At 42.0% G+C, this 20024-nt stretch overlaps 1 protein-coding gene across 6 annotated transcripts in view; it reads left to right on the top strand.

Annotated features, from left to right (window-relative positions):
• LOC103102905 (sodium/hydrogen exchanger 2-like) overlaps positions 1–20024 on the top strand; it is a 163985-nt gene that overhangs the window by 109028 nt on the left and 34933 nt on the right. For 2 of the 6 annotated variants that reach the window (XM_056809542.1, XM_056809541.1), the window contains 3 exons: positions 22–63; positions 5259–5327; positions 7909–8018. The gene's annotated coding sequence lies outside the window, so the exon portion shown is untranslated. Of the gene's footprint in view, positions 1–18; positions 64–5258; positions 5328–7908; positions 8019–20024 lie in introns of all 6 variants that reach the window. The other 4 variants (XM_056809544.1, XM_056809543.1, XM_056809545.1 and 1 more) reach the window with 3 other exon arrangements.

Raw genomic sequence — 20024 nt, 5'->3', positions numbered from 1 at the left:
TTCATTTTTCTTTTGAAGCAGCACTTTGAGGTGTTTCCCCATGAGACGCTGAACCATCACCAGGTGAGAAGGCTTTTATGAGGGTAACAGGGGCACCTCTTTCATTGTTAGCTTTCCCAAGATGCCCTGCCTGTGTTTCAGGCTTGTTTCTGTGTCCGAATCTGCCAAGCACTCCTGATTCCTTACATGATTTTCCAATGATTCACTCTGCCCCAAACTTCACCTTGTCAAAGTTATGGTTGAGATTAAAAATAAATGTATCGTTGAGGGGGCAAAGACCTATGAACTGGTTGAGAGTTTGGGGAAGCATTTTCCAGCTGGTTTGTGGCCCTAACACAATCCTAAACCAGAATCCTGCCTCGGAAAGTTCTAAGTGGCTTTGTGAGGACCCATTGTTGGTGGTCTTGAAAAACCTTCCAGCTGGGAGGAAAACTGTTAAATGCCTGGGCTGGAGCGTGGAGAATGCATTTTTGGCAGGGTTTTCATCCTTTAAAAATGTTTCAGACGTGGTTTCATGCTAGCATTGTCCATCGTGCAGTTGTTATGAGTCCATGGTTTCATGGAAGTCTATTTTAATGGTTGGATTCTCTGAAAAATTCAGAGAGATCTGCTCGGAAAGCCACAGACTTTCTCTCCATGTCTCTGACTGTCTCTCTGTCTATCTTTTTCTCTGTTTCTCTCTCCTGCTTCAGTCTCTCCCCTCTCCCCTTTCCTCTCCCCTTCTTCCTTCCTTTTCCTTGTTATAGTGGTAGGGAATGACTGTGCAGACCATAATCAGGATCCCAAATAAAAAGACTGAGGGGAAACTGCTCTGAGTGCATGAAGAGAAAGAGGAGCTGAACAATCACCGAAGAGTTGGAAAATAGATAATATAATATATACCTGTAATATTAATACTACTAATAATTAATAATAATATAATAAAAACCTGTAATCAGTCGAAAATGAGCTGAGACCAGAGCAAGGCTAAGGAAGGGGATTTCTTTAAAGCTTGAGCATGGGGCAGCTGGGTAGCTCAGTGGATTGAGAGCCAGGCCTAGAGACAGGACATTTTAGGTTCAAATATGGCCTCAGACACTTCCCAGCTGTGTGACCCTGGGCAAGTCACTTGACCCCCATTGCCTAGCCCTTACCACTCTTCTGCCTTGGAGCCAATACACAGTATTGACTCCAAGACAGAAGGTAAGGGTTTAAAAAAAAGCTTGAGCATATGGTAGAACATTAAAAAAACACATCAAGAACCCTGTGTAACTTGGGCCATATTGATGATATCTTGAACAAGGCAATGGAATTTATTTCCATGAAGGGAAGAAAAGTCTGCTCCCCACAAAGTGGGAGAAATCCCTTCCTCAAAAAACAATTATTTATCTTCTTTCAAAAAAATCATGGTTTTCAAGAAAACAAAGAGCACACTTCATTAAGATGCCTGGGATGCCATCTTTCCTAACGTCACACCTCACTGCTCGGTCTTCAAAGGAGCTTACCAGAAACATCCGGGGGCTCAGGCTTTATTCTGTAGCTTCTTAATCACTGATGCCTTTGCTTAGCAAAGATGTCTAGGAGAGAAACCATGTGAAAGTCATTCTACTGTGTGATTAGAAAAAGCTGCTGGAATGGGCCCCTGGAAATGTTTTTCATCAGAGCTGTGTGTCAGGCATGGTATGTGTAGGCATGGTATGTATGGGCATAGTATGTGTAGGCATGGTATATATACTGCCTCCCCCGGGGCTTTACCTCCAGGGATGTCAGCCTTTCCAGCCAGCTCGTATGCTTTTAGAGTGGGCTGCATAGATAGAGAATGTGGGGCTGAGTGGAGGGCCTCTTAAAAAATGGTGCTTTTGGTTAGAGAATTGTAATTGGACCAAAGTTTGATCTAGAACACATGCCATCCTTCTTTATTTTTCTTCTAACTCTTTTTAAAAAAAATTTTTAAACCCTTACCTTCCGTCTTGGAGTCAATACTGTGTATTGGCTCCAAGGCAGAAGAGTGGTAAGGGCTAGGCAATGGGGGTCAAGTGACTTGCCCAGGGTCACACAGCTGGGAAGTATCTGAGGTCAGATTTGAACCTAGGACCTCCTGTCTCTAGGGCTAGCTCTCAACACACTGGGCTACCCAGCTGCTCCCTCTTCTAACTCTTACGAGGCAGTTATGCAAACGCTCTAATCTCTTTTCCTTTGAGAACCCCACAACTAAACTCTCACCTTGACTAGCTACTACCCTGTCTGCCATTTTTAATTACTTTAAAAAAAAGTAGCCATTTGATTGGATAGAGATTCAGGCCTAGAGAAGGGAGGTCCTGGGTTCAAATTTAGCCTTACACACTTCCTAGCTATGTGATCCTGGGAAAGTCACTTAACCCTCATTTTCTGTACCTTACCACTCTTCTACCTTGGAACTGATACTTAGTATTGATTCTAAGACAGAAGGTAAGGATTAAAAAAAGTAGTAATGCCATTCATTATTTTTTACAGCCATTTGATATCATTTCCTCTTTTGGATATCTTCATAATTGATTGACCAGTGTCTTTCAAAATATATCACTTCTAGCACTGACATCCTCTAGGTTTTTTTTGATCCAGCCCAGATGCTCCTATGTTTTCCCCCCTCCATTTCAACTTCCTTATTGAGTACACCAGGGACTATATTATAATATTGGGATTCAAATGTGGTGATTCCTCTGTCATTGATGGAGAAAAGGATTTATTTATTATCAAAATATTGACATACCTTTTCAATTTTTCATATTTGTTGTATTTCCATTTTTATCTTCAGATGCCAATAAAATTATCTGACATAACCATGTCTTGTACCAAGCTTTCTGCAGACTCAATTCCCTTTTATGCCATTTCTTGTTGACTTATTAAGGGGGTACTACTAATAATGTTTCACTTTCTCTTCTGTAAATTTTTATAAATGAATCAGTAGGTTAAATGATGTTGCCTGTGACAAGAAAATCACTTTAAAGGACTGATATATATTAATTTAAGGTAGCCAAGGAATTCAGCTATGTAATTCCTAAATGAAAACTTAAGTCAGCAGTCAATCTTTTATGGAGTTTAATTACAATAGGAGGAAGTAATTAGAGATAGAGAGAGAGAAAAGGGAGAGAAGGGAATAGGGCTTAAATACCCCTTCTGTTTAGGCTGGGCCAAAAGGCCCAAGCCCTTAGATAGCTGGGGCAAAGAAAAGAGATCAGTCCCTATTACTCACGTGACCAAAATGGAGAAACAGTCTCAGAGGCCCCCACCTTCAGCTTCCTTCAGAGCAACCTTCTCAGAGCACACACCAACCACTCCGACCAACTTCTCAACCACCACCGAGTCTTCAGACCCCCCTGATCTTTAAGGAAACCATCCAAGTTGCCTCCCCTCAGTTCTCACATCTACCAATCACTGTCCATCAATTTCCCTGTGCCAATGGAGGCTCTAGCCTATCTAGCACTATCAATAGGAAATTTTTCAAGTATGAAATTTCCCAATGGTGAAATTTCCAATATTTATAAGAATAAGAAATTTTGAGGTTTACAATCCCCCCTGATGATCATTGGGAGACTAGTCTCCCCATTGATCATTTAACATAATCATTTTGTAGTTCTAAATTCACTTCTAACTAAAGATATACACAATATTCAATTTTCTAGGAGAAATTAGAATAGTGAGAGAGGAAATAGAAAAGAAAAGAAAGCAAAACCAATGTTTGCTAGGCGCATTGACAGAAAGCCAAATTAGGGGCAGTCCCTTTTGGCATAAATGTGTACAGTTACAATAAATGTTCAATCAAAAGTTCAGTCCAATCAATCACATCCAAAGTTCATTCTTGATCTTCTTGATGAAGTGTAGGGTTTCGGCATCTTTCTGCAACAGTTCATTCTCTGGATATAAAAGTTTCAAGCTTCTTTCTTGAAGATCTTTTCTCAAACAGAATCAAAATCTTTGGCTATCATATCTCTGGCAAAGATCAACCTATTACTGTCTGAAATAGTTTTTAGACTATTTTGGCCTTGTCATAGGCTAAACCTTTTTAGGAAATGGTGATTGCCTGCATGGATATGTTCCTTTATCCACTTCTCATTTTTTTAGCATCAAGAGCTTGTTTAAAAAGGTTAGATTGGACTGTTTCACTTGGCCACCATATGTTCTCATCTTTCTTCTTTCATCTAAGGTGGTGTAATTTTGCTCTGGACTCTAACAGGTCAGTGGTCTGACTATGCAAATAGCTGATTGGTAAATGATTCCCATCTTGCTAAACATTTATTTTTCCAAAATCCAAGAATAGCCACTATTTGACTTTTAAAGTCATTCATATCCTGGTCCCTTCTTGTATTTCCAGTCTTCTAACACCTTCCCCCCTTCAGGTATTCTTCAATCCAATGACTATGACCTTTTTTGTTGTTCCTTGAACTCAACATTTTCATCTTCTGACTCAGAGCATTTTCACTGGCTGTCCCTCTTGCCTACAACTGTCTCCTCCTTATCTCTGTTTCCTGACTTCCCTGGCTTCCTTCAAGATTTAGCGAAAGATCTGCCTTTTTCGAGAAGCCTTTCCTGGTCCCCTTTAATCTTTGGGCCTTCCCTTGGAGGCTGTCCCTAATTTATCCTGTCAATGTCTTCTTTGTACATTTGTACATCTGTTTTCTCTCCAAATAGGCTGTGAGCTGCTTGAGAGCAAGGACTGAATGTCTTTTGACTTTCTTTGTATGTTCAATGCTTAGCACAGTGCCTGACACATAGGATAAGCTTAATAAAAGCTTATTGAGTTACTAACTATTCTACAGGAGAAGAGGAAATAAAGAAAAGCCGACAGCTCATAAGACTTAGGAAAAAAGGTGAAGGGGGTAGTCCATTGGGAACAGGATACAGAGATGTTGACATGGGAGATACTTCAGAAACTGAGGTTTCTGTGGTCTCTTTGGTGTAGGTACCCATCTACCAGTATGAGTCATAGTCCATCCACCCCTCATCCTAGGTCATTCTCATCCATGTCATTCCATAAATATTCCATAGAGGATGTGTAGAGTGAGAATTATCATGTAATAGCACCTACCTCCCAGGGTTGTTGTGAGGTTCAAATGAGATATTTTGTAAAATGCCTGGCATATAGCAGGCACCATATAAATGTTAGCTGTTACTATTATTTAACCACTATGCTAGATACTGTTTTCTGGACCTTTTAATATTAGGGTGCTCAGTGAAAATAAGGTGGGAGAGAAAGGCAAATGAGAGCAAATGTAAGCTACCTTCACTTCTTCCCTTGACAGTGGTGGAATGGATGAAAGGAGCATCTGAGCTGCTAACTCACTGGGACCAGGACTAGATGCCAGAATTGGGTAAGAAACAGTATGAAGAGAACTGTGAAGATGATGAGTGAATACACCAATGGGGAGGTGAGGTCATTCTTCCTCACTTGGCAACCCTTTCTATTGGTCTCTCACTATCTGAAGGCCTGCAGTGAAAGTCCTAGGCTTGGTAGCCTGAACCAGAAAGCACTTCACATGTGTTTGAGTCTTTTCACTAATAATGTGTTCCAGATTCATCTCGATGATGTGGAACCATGAAGAGTCTGGTGTCTGTGGACTCATCTTAAATTTCTCTGGGAAGAGACGAATTGGCATCCAAGTTTTGCTCCTCATGATGAAACAATTTGATGCTAGAATGGCTTAAATTAGCACCAAGGGCATTCAAGTCTGGTCTGTTGCCCATCATTAGTGCTGTGAAATTGTGTACTGGTTCCATTTCTTGTCAATCCAAAGGACTCAGCCAAGCTCAAGGAGTCAGAGAACAGAGTGTAGACTTTGCCGTAAGGATTAGTTTAGCCCGTCAGTAGGCTGGGAGTTGTGGAAAAAGTCCTAGAGACCTTCATTAATTATTGTCCTCTGGGAACATTTCCATAAGAAGAGAGGCAGCAAGTTGATTGCTTTTCCCATGATTAGTATTATTAATGGATATTCAGTAAGACTTGTAAGATCATTAAGCAGAAATGAATATTTCTTGAATATTTAAGCTGTGCTATAATAATAATAGCTCACATTTAGATAGGGCTTTACATCATTTCATTTGGTCGCCCCACAACATGTGGGGTAGGTGATATTATTAGCTCCATTTTACTGGTGGCAAAATTGAGTCTAAGAGCCTTAAATGATTTGTCCAGGGTCACACAGCTTAGGAATATTACATGGGAACCTAGGTTTCTCAGACTCCAGCATTCAGTCAGAAGCAGCTGGTTGGCAGACTAAAAAGAGTGCTGGGCTTGGAATCAGGAAGAACTGAGTTCAAATTTGAACTCAGACACTAGCTATGTGTTTATCTTCTGTTTGCCTCAGTTTTCTCATCTGTAAAATAGGAATAATAGCTGAGCACCTACCCTCCTAGGGCTGATATGAAGATTTAGTGAGGTAATGATTATAAGGTGCTCAGTTTAGTGTTCTGGTACATAGTAGGTATAGTTACATCCATGTGCACATGACATGCACTGGCACCCTTGAGCTCTCAAGGAAACTTACTCTCCCTATGTTGGTGCAAGCTCAGCTTCCCCGGCAGCCAGGGCCTGGGGAGGAGCTCCCCTCCCTACAAAGATGTTCAGTGAAGGTGGCCCAGAGGGACACAGAAATGGGGATGGGTAATAAATACATCAGCTTTGGACAGGGAAAAGGAAGCAGCTGTAGTTAGATAGATGGGGATGTAAACTGTTTTGCAAACCATAAAGCATCCTCTAAATAAGAGCCATTATTATCAGCTGAAACCACCCCTTTCTGTGAAGACTGTGAGCCTCTGAGACAATCAACTATAAGCTTCCTTGTGGCCTAATGAGCTCTTCCAATCCTGTGTATTTTCTTGGACAGGGAACATTCTTGGTCAATCCAATCCATTTAGTTCAAACTCTGGAGTGCTGACAGGCTTGTGGGGCCCCAGGAAACTGTGGCCAGCAGCATTGGGAGACTGTTCCCTCTTGTCTCCTTATCTCAGCTAGTACCCTTACCTTGGAACCTGCAAACTGGGGCCCGGGTCCAAGGTAAGTGTAGCAGTGAGTGGTAGGCAAAGACTAGCAAGCTGGCTTGGATGGGTGATTTGGTTCCTAGCAAGGAGCCCCCACTGATGACTCCAGGCCAAGTGGGCTCCCATCAGGGAAGGATCTTGGAAGTGCTCTATCACTACTCTTTTAAGGATGACATGTTGGAGCAGAAGAAAGACTCTCATGGTGAGACTGAATTGTGACATTCAGCTGTTCTTATCATTTGCTAAAAAGCTTTTCAGAAAGAGGCGTTTTGGCTGCCGGGCAAACAAAAGCTCACATCTGTAAAACCAGGGTGCTGGGAGGAGGGGTACTTCCTGATTTCCATCTCTTAGGTGATGAGAATTGATTTGTTCCTGAGAAAATGAAGAGCAGTTAGAATGCTTTGAAATGGCTGAAGAAGAGATTGCACCTGGCCCTATTCAAGAGCCATTTTGCAGTTCATTATTTGCCATTTTATTTGCACTGTTGAACAATTAATATTACTCTTTGAAGCCCTTCATTGTTCATGATGCCCATGTGAAGGAAGCATAAAGTAGGGCCTGTCTATTCCAGCCTGCACCCAATGTGTAAGCGGGGGCCTTTTCTCTGTTCTTGTAGCTGGAAAAATCAAACCATCTTTGGCATTGGGCTCCTCTGCTTTTCTTGGCATTTGCATATTTGAACAACTTCTTAGACTCGCTCTGAGGCTGTTTATGAACAGTTTCTCACTTGTAAGGAACCTGGGAGGGTCATCCAGGCCAAGCATCTCTTTGGCATGTCTCCATCACATGGTCATCTAGTCTTGGCTTGGTGACCCTCAAACATGGAGAGCCTACAACCTCCCAAAGCACTCTCTTTGGCTTGGAGCTCTACTTGTCCCAAAGTTCTTTCCTGTATCTGCCTCTTTGCAATTTCAGCCCATTGGTCCTACACACTGTTCCAAGGGGTGTCCGGACGAAGCAGAGAATGAAAGTCCCTGGCCTTCAGGAAGTTGATATTCTTTTGTGGGAACATGGCCTGCATATAGGTAAGAAAATCAAGAATATAGTCAGTTCTGTTCCAGCCCATGTTTTGAAAATGGAAATTTGTTTCAACACGATTGATAGATCAGGGAACAATTTGAGTGGAATGCAAATTTACCTTTTACTTATGCTTGATTTCATTAGCAAAAAACAGTAAACAGCACCCAGCTGAAGAGAGCCCTAAATCCCCACACAGCACTCAAACATCTACTAAGACTCCCCATATTAGGCATCCGACAAGCTTGGGTAACACCCCTTCACAGGAACGCTGTCTTTCCATGCCCACTGCCACAAGCAAACTTCAAGTCTTTTTCAAGGTAAAGCATCGTATTTATTGTACATATATCTTCTGGTACAGCAGCAGTTGGGGACTGAGGGGTACTAAGCTAAAGCCCCATAATCCATCTCTCCTCCCTGCCCTACATACACACATTTGGCCTGGCCCTGCCCTTCCATCCCCATTCCTGGAGTTGCTGCCAATGGTGGTCACCCTCAACCATAGCCATCCCCTTTGCCAGCCTGGTCCTTGTGGGAATCTGGGCACAGACCCAACTGCAGCCTGAGACCACTGCCTCTATTTCCTATAGTGTGTTTATATATTTCTTTAACATGGATTAAACCATGCTACCATTTTCACTTGGTTCTTCCTAACTTTTTATGAGTCACTGACAAAGTTTTTGAGTGTTAGGCCTCTTACCCCATTTTCCCCATGAGTCCTCCAGTTTTTATTGCACAATTTTTCATAGCTCTGATTTTTAGGAACCCATTTGTCAAGTTATAGCAGAACTGACCACATGTAAAAAGGAATTTCAAGATGGAGAGAGTGCTACAGGAGATACAGGGAAGGTCAGGAAAGGTCTTGTGTACCGAGGTGGCACCTGATGTGATCTAAAGGGAACTAGGGATCCTCCTAGGAAGAGGTGATGAGTTGAGGGCATGCTAAGCTTGAGGAACCAATTGTGCAAAGGAAGGAAATGGAAAGTTGTGCAGAGAAACAGCTAGTGGACCAGTTTGAATGAGACAGAGAATACATGAAGAATAACATGAAATTTGGGGGGTGGGATTGAAATGCTAGTTGGTAGAACTTTGGGGCCACATCTTGAATTAAAATTCAACAGATAACCTGACCAAATGGAACTCATTCAGTTAGGGTCTTTAAGGTCAACTCGAAAAAAGGTGTGTGTGTGTGTGTGTGTGTGTGTGTGTGTGTGTGTGTGTGTGTACACAGATGTATTTACATGTATATCTAGCTATCTACTTTAAGTCCTTGGAGGCAGCTGCCATGCCCAGTACTTAGAAAGTGAGATAAGGGTGAAGTGGAGTTTCCTAGAAGGTGGTACCCAGAATAGAATACAGTCCTCTAGGTAGAGTCTGACCAAAGAAGGGTGCAGTTGGATGATCATCTTCCTCATAATGAACACTATAGTTCTGTTAATTTCACCTAAGAGCTTGATAGCTCTTTTGGTGGACTATCACCCCATTGATTTCATATTAAGCTTGTGTTCCACTATAACTCCCAGATATCTTTCACAAAAACTGTTGTCTAGTCATGTACAGGTGAAGGTCCTATCATGTACCTGTGATCTCATCAGCCTCCATAGATTTAAATGTCAACTCTATGGTGATGGTTCTCCAATCTAGCTTTCCTGTCCCAATTTTTCTGCTGATATCTATCTGCCTCTCAGAGTCTTGGACTAGGTGTCCAGTAGACATCTAATACTCATTATGTCCAAAACAAAACTCATTATCTTTCCCTTGAAATCCTCCCCTTCTCTTTCCTTTCATATTATCGTAGAAGGCAACACCATCTTTCTAATCCCTCAGTCACCATTGCTTTCTTCAATCTCTCACTCTCTCACCCCCCAAATCCATTTTGTGGCCAAGCCTATTGATTTTGCCTTTGTAGCACCTTTCAAATATGTTCCCTTCTCTCTTCTGACATGGCTGTCACCCTGGCACAGGTCTTCATCAGCTCACATCTGGACTATTACGATAGCCTGCTGGTGGGTCTGCCCTCCATAAGTCTCTTCCCACTCTAGTTCCTCCTCCATTCAGTCACCAAAGTGATTTTCTCAAAGCGTAGATCTTATTATGCCGTCCCTCCACCCCCACCCCATCTCAGTAAATACCAGTGGCTGCCTATCACCTCTGAGATCAAATCCAAGATGTTCTGTTTGGCATTCAAAGCCCTTCATAACCAACCTCCTCCTACATTTCTAGTCTCTTTGCCTTAACTTCCTGCGACATCCTTTTAATTCAATGATGTTGGCCTCCTGGCTATTCTATGAATGAGACCCTTCATCTCTCTGCTCTGATCATTTTCTCTGACTATACCTCATACCTAGAATGCTTTGCTTCCTCTTTGTCTACTGGCTTCCCTGGCTTCTTCAAAGGCCCACCTAAAATATCATCTTCTAAGAAACCCTTACCTAAATGCTTCTAATTCTAGTGTCTTCCCTCTCTTAATTATTTCCTATTTATCTTGTACATATATATCTATATATATATTTGTTTGCTTATTGTTTCCCTTATTAGATTGTGAGCTCTTTAAAGGCAAGAATGGCACTCAGCAGAGTGCCTGGCACATAGTAGGCACTTAATAAATATTTGTTGACTATTAACTAGATTCTAACTCATCAGCCATTGTTAGCCATCCCTTCCCTTTTGTGTCATCGATATATTCAACAAGCTTGCCACCCATTGCTTTCTGTATGTCTCTGATAAAAGACTGAACCAAGGACAGATCCCCAAGGCCTTCCACTGGTGACCTTTCTTGGTTCTTCATAAACCTACTGATGATTCCTCTGAGTATCCTTGTTAGTTCTATTTTGACTTGATCTAACTTTGCTCTACTGTAGTTCTCATTTCTCTATACCATCCTCTAATAGAGCATGACAAAGTTTGTTGAAATCTAAGTATACTATATTTATGGCACTCCCTTTCTAGTTGGGCAGCTAGGTAGTGCAGCAGGTAAAGAGCCAAATGTAGAGTCAGGAAGACCTGAATTCAAATCCAGCCTCAGTTACTACCTGTGTGACCCTGGGCAAGTCACTGAATCTGTTTGCCTCAGTTTCCTTCTTTGTAAAATGATCTGGAGAAGTAAATGACCAACCACTCCACTACCTTCAACAAGAAAACCCCAGATAGAGTCACAAAGAGTTCGATATGATTGAAATGACTGAATAGAACAGTAACAACATTTCAGTTACCTAGTGTCCTCTCTGAAAAACAAAGCAAAGCAAAAGGAGAAATGAAGTTAGTTTGGCAATACTTGCCCTTTTTAAATTAAAAAACCCCTTAACTTCTATCTTAGAATCAAAACTGTATTGGTTCTGAGACAGAAGAGCAGTAAGGGCTAAACAATTGGGCTTAAGTGACTTTCCCAGAATCACACAGCTAGGAAATATCTGAGTTCAGATTTGAACCCAGGACTCCATGTTTCTAGGCCTGGCTTTCAATTTTCTGAGCCACCTAACTACACCTGCATTGCTTGTTCTAGGTGAAGCCTTACTAGCTCTTTATAATCATGGCTTCTTGTGCTAAATGCAATCAAGGCTTCCCTGAAATGATGTGTTTTTGAGTTTTGCTAGTAATTGAAGTCAAGTTCTCTGTCATGTAGTATGTCTGTCTCTCTGTCTTTCCCTCCCTCCTTCTCTCTCTCTCTCTCTCTCTCTCTCTCTCTCTCTCTCTCTCTCTCTCTCTCTCTCTCTCTCTCTCTCTCTCTCTCTCTCTCTCTCTCTCTCTCTCTCTCTCTCTCCCCATTTTTGAACACTGGGATTTCTGTCCTCTTCCAATCCCATGTCACCTTTTAGCCTGCTGGCCTTAAATGGTATGCTGCTGAGTGTGGTGTGGGCTCATTTGATACTGATGACCACCACCACCATTAGAAGCTTGCTTTTCAGGAGGATGATATTAACTAGCTGTTGCTGTCCATGATATTTGGGCCAATGAAATGCATAGCATTATGGCCCAGGGTGGGGGAAGTAAACAATTGCAGGGTTTGACATCCAGATCCTAGTCTCTGCACTACCACTAAGTAGCTATGTGACCTTGGGCAAATCATTTCCCTTGAGCCTTGGTTTCATTTTCTAGAAAATAGGGGGAAGGGACTAGGATGGCCTTTAAGCAGTTCTTTTCTGACTCTGCTGCTAGACATGTGAGAATAATGAAAGGGAGATTTTGTTTTGACCTCGCCACTGTGCGATGCTTTTTCTCTGACTGTAAGCCTGGAGCTGCTTTCATTTGCACAGTTGAGCGATGCCTTGGTTCTTCCCTCTGGATGATCAGAAGGGCAGCCAGGAGCTCTCCCAGTGTTAAGGAGAGCCAGCCTCCTGGGTACCCATGAAGAGAACTGTGCCCACACCACAGCTGCCTGGGAAGTGAACATCCCTCAGCGAGAAAGTGATGGAGAGCACAGAGCAGAATTTTCTCCTTTAATTAAGGACAATATTATTATTTAAATGAAATGCCTTAGATTGGGTTTAATAGGATGCTGCTCAGCTACATACAAATGGAAGTAAATGGCTTTCATTTTCTCAAGCTTGCACTAGGAGACCCAGGGTGCAGATATTCTGGGCAGAATTACAGAATCTTTGAGTTGGGAGGGACTTCAGAGGTCATCTAAACCTCCTCAAGACCCCTTGCTTTGAGATTTCCAGCAAGGAAGAGACCCCTCACCTCCTCGGGCAGTCCATTCTACCTTTCTACAACTCTGATGGTTTGAACCTTCTGGACATCAAACTACTGACCCCTCAATATTACAGAGGGGAGGGATGGGGAAGAATAGATAGATGCTGATGGGAAGGAACCTCCTTTCTCTCCAAAGACAGTTGTTGGGGAGGGAGTAGACATTAATTGCTATCTGGGGCTATTCCAAGAGCTCGAAAGAGCTGCAGGTAGTTCTCTTGCTTCCATTGAGACTACCCCACAATTCTTTATCACTGGGTGATATTTTTGAAGATAACGTAGAAAATGGATCTAAACTACTTTCAGTTTCTTTTTCTTTTTTTTAAATAACTCTTACCTGCCATCTTGGAATCAATACTGTGTATTGGTTCCAAGGCAGAAGAGTGGCAAGGGCTAGGCAATGGGGGTTAAGTGACTAGCCCAGGGTCACACAGCTGGGAAGTGTCTGAGGTCAAATTTGAGCCCAGGACCTCCCATTTCTGGGCCTGTCTCTCAATCCACTGAGTTACCCAACTGCCCCCATACTTTCAGTTTCTAAAAAGAAAATGTTGTTTATTAACAGAATGTTAAAATTGTTTCTAAAGAGACTTTATAGGACTGATCCCAATAAATAATAGAAAGAGTGCTAGGTTTAGAGCTAGAGGACCTGGAGTCATGTCATTTCTCTGTTATAGGTTAGCCATGTGATCTTGGGCAGGTTACTTAACTTAGTTGGATCTTGGTTTCTACCTCTATAAAATGAGAGGATCAGACTAAATGATGTTAAAGGTCACCTCCAGCTCTAAATTTATGATCGCAGGAACAAGGAGAGCAGTTTGTAAGAACCAAGATGTATCATTCGCCCAAAGAGTGTTCATGGCTTTGCTGATGCTCACTGGTCGACATAGAAGAGGCCAAATATCTTCTGTACTGCGGCCCGTGTGGGCCTTGACCAGTTGGCCTTTAAGGTCCCGTCCAGATTTGTCATTCTGTCTATTCTTGCTCTGCCACTGATTTTTCTGAGCTTTGGTTTTGTCATCTCTAAAACTGGCTAAGAATCCATTCACTTCCTTTTTCTTGATATTATGAAAAAAGGGATTTGTAAATTCTGAAATGTCTCACAAACAAAAGCTGTTCATGGAGAACATGGAGGCACATTTGAGAGATGTTATAAAGGTAGAATTGACTGGATTTGGCAAAGAATTTCATATGGTGGGGGTGAGAAAGAGTAAGGAATTGAGGATGCTACCTAGAATACAACCCCTATAGGATGACTCTTATGGAAAGTTTATCTGTGATACCCTGTCAAGAAAAGAATCCAAAAGAGATTTGGGGAAACTTTCAAATAGATGGTAATTGCCTTAATTCACTACTTTGATGGACCTTCAAATTTATCAATATAGGGATTCCCGCTATTGGGGCAGATTACGTTCTGGCTATGCCTTTTTAGCCTGTGTAATTCTTGGCCATGTTCTCCCATAAATCTTCCATAGGCAGTCTGTTCAATTTATTGGTGGCCTTCATCTAATTAGATGTTCTTGCCCTGAGATTGGTATATTTAAAATAACTCCAGTATTTCAAGATATTTGGTTTCTTTTGAACTCATCTATATTTTTCATTTTGTATTTTTAAACACATGATTTTGGCCATAGGTAGGTGGCTCAGTGGATTGAGAACCAGGCCTTAGAGGTAGGAGGTCCTGGATTCAAATCTGGTCTCAGATACTTCCTAACTGTGTGACCCTGGGCAAGTCACTTAACCCCCTTGCCTAGCCCTTACCACTCTCCTGCCTTGGAACCAATAGATAGTATTGATTCTAAGATAGAAGGTAAAGGGTTAAAAAATTAAAATGTGATTCTGAGAAGGAGTCCATGGGTTTCACTAAACTGCCAAAGGGAACCATGACACAAAAAAGATTAGGAATCTCTGAAATGGATTATTTAACATTCTAGGGGTTAGAAGGTGGGGTTTTAGTTAAGACTTGAAGTAAGCCTGGGAAGTCAGGAGGCAGAAGAAAGAAGGGAGAGCATCCCTGGCTTGGGGACAACCAATGAAAAGGCACATATGAGAGATGGAGTGTGTTGTAGGCTGAACAGCAAGGTGACCAGTGTTATCAGATTGAAGAATTCATGGTGGGAGGGTAGTAAGATATGAGAAGACCAGAAAAGCAGGAAGGAGCCTTATTAAGGATTTTAAAATCTAACAGAGAGCTTGTATTTTATCTTGGAAGTAATAGGGATCCACTGGATGTTACTGAGTAGGAAGGGTGATGTGGTCAGACTTACATTTTAGGAAGATCATGTCCATAGCTGATTGGAAGATAACCTGGAATGGGGAGAGACTTGAGGCAGAGTGATTAAAAAGTGAGGTATTACAATAGTCTAGGCTTGAGATGATGACAGCCTGTAGTCTCGGGCCACTGTGTTAGAGAAGACAAGGGGCATATATGAAAGATGTTATAAAGGTAGTGTAAAATGGAGATTTGAACCCCAGACTTCAATCCCCAGAAGTCCTTGGTACTTCCCAGAATTCCCTATAATCTCACCTGAGTCCCCACCTGGGCAAGATCACAATTTGTATTTAAACTGGCTGTAACACCTACTTTGGCTCTCTCTCTTCCTCCACTCAGAGATTGCAACATGTAGTAAGTAGGCCGTGAATCAGCTAATCAGCCCTAGGCACATGGGTTATTATTTTGTATCCTTGATTTCTAATAATCTTTAATAAACCTCATAAAATATAATACTTTTATTACTAGAAACTAAATTAACTGTTACAGTAGAATCAACTGGATTTGGCAAATGATTTTGTGAGCCTAGGTGACTGGGAGGCTGTAATAGGGAAGTTAGGAAGAGAAGAGGCCTTTGGGGGGTAAATGAGTTTGATTTTAGAGGACATCTATTTTTAAGTTATCTATTAGGCAGTTGCAGATTGGATTTTAGAAGTCAGAAGAAGGTTAGGACTGGATAAATAGATCTGAAAATCATTTGCATAGAGAAGATCATTGAATCCATGGGAACTGATGAGCTTACCAAGTATAATAATATCTAGAGGGAAGATAGGAAACTCCAGGACAGAGGTTCAGAGAATGCCCATAGTTATTAGGAGTGAACTGGATAAAGTCTCAGGAAAGGAAACTGAGAAAGAGTGGTCAGACAGGTATCTAGAGAGAAGAGAGCATCCAGGAGAAGTGGGTGATCAACAGTATCAGGCTACAGAGAACTCTATGAAGAAGGATAAGGACTGAGAAAAGACAATGGGAGCAGCTGGTTGGCTCAGTGAGTGGATTGAGAGCCAGGTCTAGAGACAGGGGGTCCTGGATTCCAATCTGACCTCAGACACTTCCTAGCTGTGTGACCCTGGGTAAGTCGATTCACCTCCATTGCCTAGCCCTTACTGCTCTTCTACATAGTATTGATTCCAAGTTGGAATGTAAGGGTTTAAAAAAAGACAATTAGATTTGCCAATTAAGGAATCATAACTGGAAAGAGCAGTTATAGTTGAAGAGTGAGGTCTGAAGCCATATCATAGAGAGAGTATGGAATGTAGTGAGAGGACATGAAGTAGGGCCACTAATTGTAGATGGTTTTTTAAGGACTTTAACCACAAAAGGAAAGAGAGACATACGATGATATGTAGTAGAGATGAATGGTTCAAGTAGGGTGTTTAAGGATGGACAAGACACAGGACTGTTTCTTGGCAGCAGAGAAACATCAAATAGATAGGGAGAAATTGAAGATTAGTTAGAGAGTGGGATTGATAGAAGTTGGGGAATCTGTTGGGGAAGATAGAATGTAATAGGATCAAGTGTTTTTGTAGAATGCTTACCTGTGGTAAGGAGAAGTGCTATCTCTTCATGTGAAATGAGGTACATGGGGAAATAGTAGGGAAGAGATTTGATTGGTGTGAAATGAAGAGGTGAGAAGAAGAAGCTCTTGGTGAATGACCCCAGTATGCCATGGCTCTCTTCTTGGCAAGAGGATTAAGCATTTGCTAGTTAAAGTGGTTTCTGGGCTGCCTGGCTTCCTCATTGTAGTCACTTCAATGTCACTTAATCTTCTCTGAGAAATCAGTCAATGTCTTGACTTTAATCTGTTTCTTGTTTTTAGAGTAAATAGCTTGTTTAACTCATTTGTGTTAGAGCTATTATAATTCTACATGGTGTCTTCTCATCTTTACCTTTTCTTCTAATCCAATATTGAGTTTTTACTTTTGATTTAACTAGGAGATAGACCTGTTAAAGAAAGACACCTGATCAACAAATGACCATCCCATCAATAACCAATCATTTTTTCTCTGCTAAGACAGCGTATATATATTTAAACCCTTCCCTTCCCTCTTGGAATCAATATTGTGTATTGGTTCCAAGGCAGAAGAGTGGTAAGGGCTAGGCAATGGGAGTGAAGTGACTTGCCCAGGGTCACACAGCTGGGAAGTGTCTGAGGCCAGATTTGAACCCAGGACCTTCTGTCTCTGGGCCTGACTCTCAATCCACCGAGCCACCCAGCTGCCCCCAGACAGCATATATTTCACTTTGTGGATATTGTTCAGTGCTGTCCATGTCCAATACCTCTCACCTCTTCTTAAAGAAAGCATTATGATCGACAGGCATGAGGTTTCTTTCATTCTTGGATACTGAAGCTACCACATACTGAAATTATTGAGCATCAAGGCACACGCTTCCTCAGTTTGGACTGTCTTGTCAGATTATTAGTAGAAGTGTTTTACTTCTTCATCATGTGCAACTGATGTTGACAGATAAATGGCAATGGCCCTTTGGCATATCCTTATCACAAGTGGTAGTTGATAAATTAATTTTATAAGATCATATATTTAGGGCTAGAAGTGTCCTTAGAGTCCATATACTGTATATAGTCTGCTTGTTCATTTTCCAGAAGAGGTAACTGAAGAAAAGATTGGTTTGTGAGTTTCTTATGGCCACATACATAGCTAGTAAGTGATAGAACGAGGATTCAAACCCAAGTCCTGATTCTCCAAATCCAGGGCTCTTTGTACTGAATCAGATAAGAGGAAACTATCCCTCTTGCAAGTATCTGAATCAGTCAGGTCATTCCAGAGGAGCTTTAAGTTCAGGCCTAGCTTTTGTTAAATATTTAGAGTTTGAAACCTCAGCTGTCACCATCAGACTTTATCACTGAAATTGGCCTTGGCCTTTAAAAGTATAGTGAAATAAGATCTTACTGGTTAATTTTCCACAGGCTGCCAGCTACTCAATCCTCACAATCTTATTTTAGTCACCCTGTCATTGTCCCTGATGAAGCTTCTTTTTATAAAGACTGATTAGCACACTCAGCTGGTAACCCAAGCTGCTCAAGGCAAGGCCTTTGTGTCACATTGATAGGTGTACCTGTGTATGGCAAAGTCAAGGTGTTGGGCTCAAGACCAATGAAGCTTGGAGTCTGGTGAGGTCCCAGGTGACTGGGAATCCTCTAGAGTGGAAGCTTCTTCTCAAAGACTGCAATGTCCAGGGAAGGCTCCTCTCTGCTTGCTGACAGGGGTGAGCTTCTAGACAAAGGGCAGAAAACGTGCCCCCCTCCTCCTTGGGCCTCTTGGCCACACCCTAGTGGGAAGCTCTGCCAAGCCATCATGATCTGTGCCATGCCTCTTTTTTATGTGGCTTTCACAGCTGCCTCAGGCTTCTGGGAGGGGAGAATTCCTTTGCTGATGTGAACAGGTGGAACAGTTGGGGGGAAAAGCCCTTAAGGGCAGCTGACTGGGGAAGAATGCCCTCTCTGTCCATTGCTTTCCTTCTCTGGGGTGTTGTGCAGCCCATCAAGATCTACCTTATCTGGATCACTATTGTGCTTAGTCTGGACCACTCAGGTGTCAATGTTTACTCCTGGTTGTATCATGTTTATAAGAAATCATAGACTCTCAAAGCTAGAAGAGATGTCAAATCATCCATCTAGATGCAATCTGGACCCTCTATCACAGCCTCTCCAAGCAGCTCTCCAGCCCTTTCCAGATGCTGTCTAGTGAGGAAACTTTCATTACCATGTAGCTTACTCTCTCTACTTTCAGATTACCCTGAAGGTTAGAAAGTTTTTCCGGTCATCAAGCCTCAATGGATTTGCTGATGGTCTCCAACCATTGTCCCTCTGGTCTTCATGGGACAATCAGAATAAGGCCAAAGTATTTTTTTGCAAGATAGCCTTTCATGGGGGCAGCTGGGTGGCTTGGTGGATTGAGAATCAGGCCTAAAGACATGAGGTCCTAGGTTCAAATCTGGCCTCAGACACTTCCCAGCTGTGTGACCCTGGGCAAGTCACTTGACCCCCATTGCCTAGCCCTTACCACTCTTCTGCCTTGGAACCAATACACAGTATTGACTCCAAGATGGAAGGTGAGGGTTTTAAAATTAAAAAAAAGATAGCCTTTCATACACACACACACACACACACACACACACACACACACACACACACACACACACACACACACACACACATATATATATATGTTATATGTCCCCCATAAGTTTTCTCTTCACCAGGTTAAACCTAAACCTAAACTATGGCATAGTCAGTAGTCACCTCTCCATCCTGGCTGCTCTCTTTTGGTTCTGGACATCTGTGTGCTCCTAATGATGGATAGTCAACAAATACTTGTTGTAGGAATGAATAAATGAAGTTTCTGACTTCTCTCATCTACCACTACAGCCCAGAGATGTCATTCCTGTTTCTGCACCAACTATGTGTGTTGTACAACTCAGCTCAGCCCCTGATCAGAGGTGGCTGGATTTTGTCCTCAGTTTTGTACGTAGGTTTCATTTTCCCCAGTAGACTGTAAGAGCTGTTAAACCAGAGAATATGAATGTGATCTATAGTTCTGACCCCCCATGGGCACCCCTCCTGCCCCAGGCTTTAGATATATTTGGGATAGGGCCTGGATTTCTGATTTCTTTAGTAAAAGGAACTCTCAGGTGAGGAACTCTCTACCAGTGGAGGCTGGTGCCTTCGCTACAACTTTGCCAACATCATTGAGAATTGAATAGAACGGTGGTTCTCAAACTTTGGTCTCGGGATCTTTTTACACTCTTAAAATTACCGAGGACCCTCCAAAGAGCTTTTGTTAATATGGGGTATATATTTACCATATTAGAAATTAAAACGCCTTATTATTATAGAAATAGTTTTGACCTCACAAACTTCCTGGGAGGCTCTTGGAGACCACTTTGGGTCTCCAAAGACTCCACTTTAAGAACTACTTGTCTAGAACATTTACAAATTAAATGGTCTGGCCAGGTCCACACAGACAATTTATGCCAGAGGTAGTAATTGAACCAACATCTTCCTGGCTTCAGGGTCAATTGCCTTTCCACTGCT

The sequence above is a fragment of the Monodelphis domestica genome, chromosome X, assembly GCF_027887165.1.
Source record: "Monodelphis domestica isolate mMonDom1 chromosome X, mMonDom1.pri, whole genome shotgun sequence".
Classification (NCBI taxonomy): domain Eukaryota; kingdom Metazoa; phylum Chordata; class Mammalia; order Didelphimorphia; family Didelphidae; genus Monodelphis; species Monodelphis domestica.
This window is presented reverse-complemented; position numbering and strand designations above follow the sequence as displayed.